At 47.4% G+C, this 5381-nt stretch overlaps 1 long non-coding RNA gene across 1 annotated transcript in view; it reads right to left on the reverse strand.

Annotated features, from left to right (window-relative positions):
• Positions 1-1124: 1124 nt before the first annotated feature.
• LOC108543508 (uncharacterized) overlaps positions 1125-5381 on the reverse strand; it is a 12520-nt gene continuing 8263 nt past the window's right edge. Inside the window, exons 2-3 of the long non-coding RNA XR_001889595.1 lie at positions 1514-1617; positions 1125-1267 (exon numbers count right to left, since the gene is read on the reverse strand). This is a non-coding gene — a long non-coding RNA (uncharacterized LOC108543508). The remainder of the gene's footprint in view (positions 1268-1513; positions 1618-5381) is intronic.

A 5381-nucleotide genomic window follows, 5' to 3' on the forward strand; every position in this document is an offset into this window, starting at 1 on the left:
GTTCACGCAGAAGAATCTAATCACTTGTGTGTCGAGCCTAGTGATAAGTCACTCTCTTTTCTGTGGGCATGGACCAGGCAGGAGAGGAAAGTCATAACATCTAGGTGCTGGGCCCAGAGATAGGTCACAATCTCTACTATTGGCAAAGCCCAGGTAAAAAAGGAGGATCACCAGGCACAGTGGCTCACAGCTGTAATCCCAGTACCTTGAGGGGCTGAAGTGGGCAGATCACCTGAGGTCAGGAGTTCGAGACCAGCCTGACCAACATGGAGAAACCCTGTCTCTACTAAAAATACAAAAAATTAGCCAGGTGTGGTGGTGCATGCCTGTAATCCCAGCTATTTGGGAGGCTGAGGCAGGAGAATCGCTTGAAACTGGGAAGCAGAGGTTGCAGTGAGCCGAGATTGTGCCATTGCATTCCAGTCTGGGAAACAAGAGCGAAACTGTGTTAAAAACAAAAAAACAAAAAACAAAAAACCACAAAGGAGAGTCACATCATATAGTTCATTGGCCAAGAGATCTATCACAATTCCCCCAGTAGGCAGGGTTTAGGCAAGAGATAAATTACATTGGTAGGGCTGGGCATGGTGGCTCATACCTGTAATCCCAGCACTTTGGGAGGCCGAGACGGGTGGATCACGAGGTCAGGAGATCGAGACCATCCTGGCTAACATGGTTTCTACTAAAAATACAAAAAATGAGCCGGGCGTAGTGGCGGGCGCCTGTAGTCCCAGCTACTCGGGAGGCTGAGGCAGAAGAATGGCGTGAACCCGGGAGGTGGAGCTTGCAGTGAGCTGAGATTGCACCACCACACTCCAGCCTGGGCAACTGAGCAAGACTCTATCTCAAAAAAAAAAAAAGGCCGGGTGCGGTGGCTCAAGCCTGTAATCCCAGCACTTTGGGAGGCCGAGACGGGTGGATCACGAGGTCAGGAGATCGAGACCATCCTGGCTAACACGGTGAAACCCCGTCTCTACTAAAAAATACAAAAAACTAGCCGGGCGATGTGGCGGGCGCCTGTAGTCCTAGCTACTCAGGAGGCTGAGGCAGGAGAATGGCGTAAACCCGGGAGGCGGAGCTTGCAGTGAGCTGAGATCCGGCCACTGCACTCCAGCCTGGGCAGCAGAGCGAGACTCCGTCTCAAAAAAAAAAAAATTACATTGGTTCTGGGCACTGCAATATGTCACAATGTCTTTTAAGGGCAGGGCCAGGCAAAATAACTTTGCTGATGGGCTTAGTGATATGTCAGTTTTTTTGCGGGTAGAATCTAGGAAGAAGAGAAAAGTCACATCAGCTGCGTGCTGAAACCAGCAATATGCATCATTATCCCCCAGTGAACAAGGACCAGACAGGTGAAAAGATTCACGTCACCTGGGTGATTGGCACAAAGATATGTCACAATATCCCTGGAAGGCAGTGGCCTGGCAGGAGAGTTACATCACGTGGGTATTGAAACCAGCTATACTTTGCAATAGCCTAAGTAGACAGGGCACAGGTGGCAGAGTTCCATCACCTGGGTGCTGAGCCCAAGGATATGTCACAAGGTTCCTGTGGGCAAGGCTCAGGCAGGAGAGAAACATCTTCTAATTGCTGGGTCCAGTGATGTCACAATCTTCTCTGTGGGAAGAATGCAGGCAGAAGAGGAGAGTCACATCTTTCTAGGTAATAAAACCAGAAGACAGGCCACAAAGCATCCTGTGGGCAGGACCCAGGCAGGAGCCTCTCATCCCCTAGCTGTCAGGCCAAGAGATTTGTCACAATTCTCATAATATTCTATGCCCTGGCAATAAAGGTGAGTTATATCACCTAAGTGCTAAGTCCAGGGATATGTCACAATTCCTCTTTCATCAAGACCCAGGCATAAGTGGAGAGTCACACCACCTGGGTGATGAATGAAAAGATACATCATCATACCCCTGTAGGCAAAGCCCATGCAGGAGAGTTACATCACCTCGGTGTTGGCCCCAACGATGTGTCAACATACATAAATGTATGCAGGCTTTAGGCAGGAGAAAAGAGTAACATCACCTAGGATCCTGGTCAAGCAATATATCAAACTCTCTTTTGGGGTATATTTCAGGCAGTAGAGGAGAGTCAAATCGCCTGGGTTCCCAGTCCAGCAATATGTCACAATGCCCCTTGTGAAAATAACTGAAGGATAAGAGGAGAGTAACATAACCTAGGGGCTAGGCCAAGCTATGTGTCACAATCACACCTGTGAACAGGGCCTAGGTATGAGAGGAGAGAGTCACATCAAGTAAGTGCTGGGCCATGCGATATATCACAATCCCCATATGGACAGGTCCCAGGAAGATATCACGTAGGTGCTGGGCCCAGAAACTTGTGACAATGTCTCTTATAGGCAAACACAGGGTAGGAGATGGGAGGGGATAACATCAAACATCTGAGGAGCCAAGTGATATGTTACAATGCCCCTGTGGGCAGGGTCCAGGCTGGACACACTTATCACCTTGGTGTTGGGCCCATGAATATGTTACAGTGCAACACCAATACAGAAAAATAGAGTCACATCCCTTCAGTTCTGGGTTCAGATATATGTCACTATTCCATCTGTGGCCTGGTCTTAGGCAAGAGTCAGATCACTCAGGTGCTGGGCAGAGAAAAACGTTACAATTAAACCTGCAGGAAGGTGCAGGGATGAAATTAACAATCCCATACATGTTCTGGTTTTAGGAATAGAAAGTTAACCCTTCCTATATATTGTTTCTAAGAACAGGAGTTACAATTTCAACTATGGACTAAATTTGTACCTGACAGCCTATACTCCTCCTGTGGACTTTAATTAGTGAAGTCACAGCCTCATAGGTGTGCTGAATCTTGCTCTGAGTATCATCAACTCACCTACGAACTGGATCCACACGTGAGAGTCAATTTTTCCACCTCTGACTTCCTCTATGTGTGAGAGTCAGAACTTCAAAAGTAGGCTGTGTTTATGTGAGAAAATGATGATGTATGCTGTTTGATGTGTGTTCACACAACAGTAAAAATCTCCAGGCCGGCTGCAGTGGCTCATGCCTGTAATCCCAGCACACTGGGAGACTGAGGCGAGCAGATCATGAGGTCAGGAGATCGACACCTGGTCAACATGGTGAAATTCTGTCTCCACTAAAAATACAAAAATTAGCTGGGCATGGTGGTGTGTGCCTGTAATCCTAGCTTCTCAGGAGGCTGAGGCAGGAGAATCGCTTGAACCCAGGAGGCAGAGGTTGCAGTGAGCTGAGATCGCGCCACTGCACTCCAGCCTGGGTGACAGAGTGAGACTCTGTCTTTAAAATATATATATATATATATGTATGTATGTATGTATCAAATTAGCCAGGCGTGGTGGTGGGAACCTGTAGTCCCAGCTACCGGAGAGGCTGAGGCAGGAGAATGGCGTGAACTCGGGAGGCAGAGCTTGCAGTGAGCCAAGTGAGTCGAGTGCCACTGCACTCCAGCCTGGGCGACAGAGCAATACTCCGTTCAGGATTTAAAATAAAATAAAATACCCTATCACCTAAGTGCTGAATCCAGGCATATGTCACAATATACAATGCATGCAGGGCTTAGGCAGAAGAGAGTCATAACACATAGGTGGTGAGTCCAGCAACACATCACAATTGCTTGGGCAAAGCCTAAGCCATAGAGAACTATAAGTCACATCACCTATGTACTAGGCTCAATAATATGTCACACTACCCTTTATGGGGAGGGCCCATGCAAGAGTCACATCATCTAAACTATGGGCCCAAAAATATGTCAAAATGCTCTGAGTACGGCTCAGGAAAATGAAAGAATCACATGACCTAGGGTTTAGCCCCAATTATATGTAACAAACACCCCAGCTTGCAGAGCGCATGCATGAGCAAAGAGTCACATCACCTAGGTGCTGGGCCCAGTGATATTTAACACTTTTTTCGCAGTTCCCAGGCAGAAGAGGAGTGTCACATCACCTAGGTGATTAATAGAAAGATATTTCATAATACCTCTGCGGGCGGGGCCCATGCAGGAGAGTTGCATTACCTAGGTGTGACACCCAGTGATATGTCTCAGTACACAGTGTGTGCAGATCCCAGGCTGGAGAGGAGAGTCACCTCATCTAGGTTCTTGACCCACTGATATGCCACAATCCCTTTTTGGGCAGAGACCAAAGAGTAGAGTCACATCACCTAGATGTTGGGCCCAGCAATATGTCACAATATCCCAAGAAGAGAGTCCACACAAAAGTATCACATCAGCCAGGCATGGTGGCTCACGCCTGTAATCCCAGCACTTTGGGAGGTCAAGGCAGGTGGATCACTTGAGGTCAGGAATTCGAGACCAGCCTGGCCAACATGGTGAAACCTCATCTCTACTAAAAATACAAAAAGTAGCCAACTGTGGTAGTGCACGCCTATAATCCCAGCTACTCATGAGGCTGAGGCAGGTGAATCGCTTGAACCCAGGAGGCGGAGGTTGCAGTGAGCCAAGATTGTGCCACTGCACTCCAGACTGGGTGACAGAGCCAGACTCCATCTCAAAAAAAAGAGTCATATCACCTAATTAAGTGTCTCAGAGTTAAGACACAGTGCCCTTCATGGGTAGGGCTCAGGAAGAAGTGTGAAGTCACATATAACCTTTCAGCTGGGCCCAGCAAATGTGTCAAAATCACTCCAGCAGGCAGGGCCCAAGTCTAAGAAAAGAGTCATATCATGTAGGTGCTTGGCCAACCAATATGTCACAATCCTCACTATGAACAAGTTCCAGGGAGAAGAGTCACACAATCTCAGCGATGGACCCAGATATATGTTACAGTGACTTCTGGGAGTCAGCAGAAGAATCATATCACCTGTATGCTAAACTCAGCAATAAGTCACTCTCTCTTCTGTGGGCAAGGCCCAGGCCGAAGAGGAGAGTCAAATCACCTTGGTGCTGGGTCCAAGTATATGTCACAATCTCTTTTTGGGCAGCGTTCCGGTAAGAGAGAAGAGTCACATAAAATAGTTAAAGGGGGCCAAGCAAAATGGCTCACACCTGTAATCCCATAACTTTAGGAGGTTGAGGTGGGCGGATTGGCTGAGGTCAGGAGTTTGAGACCAGCCTGGCCAACACGGTGAAACTCGTCTCTACTAAAAATAGAAAAATTAGATGGGCCTGGTGGTGTGCACCTGTAATCTCAGCTACTAGGGAGGCTGAGGCAGGAGAATCGCTTGAACTTGCGAGGTGAAGGTTGTAGTGAGCTGAGATTGTGCCGCTATACCCCAGCTTGGGCAAAAGAGCAAGACTCTTTCTCCAGGAAAAAAAAGAAAAAAAAGCTTAAATATCTGTCCTTTTCAGACAATAAACATGTCATTTAAATATTTCCATGAGAGATAATTTTTTTTTTTTTTTTTTTTTTTTTT

Source organism: Rhinopithecus bieti, unplaced genomic scaffold, assembly GCF_001698545.2.
Source record: "Rhinopithecus bieti isolate Rb0 unplaced genomic scaffold, ASM169854v2 scaffold_24982, whole genome shotgun sequence".
Lineage (NCBI taxonomy): Eukaryota > Metazoa > Chordata > Mammalia > Primates > Cercopithecidae > Rhinopithecus > Rhinopithecus bieti.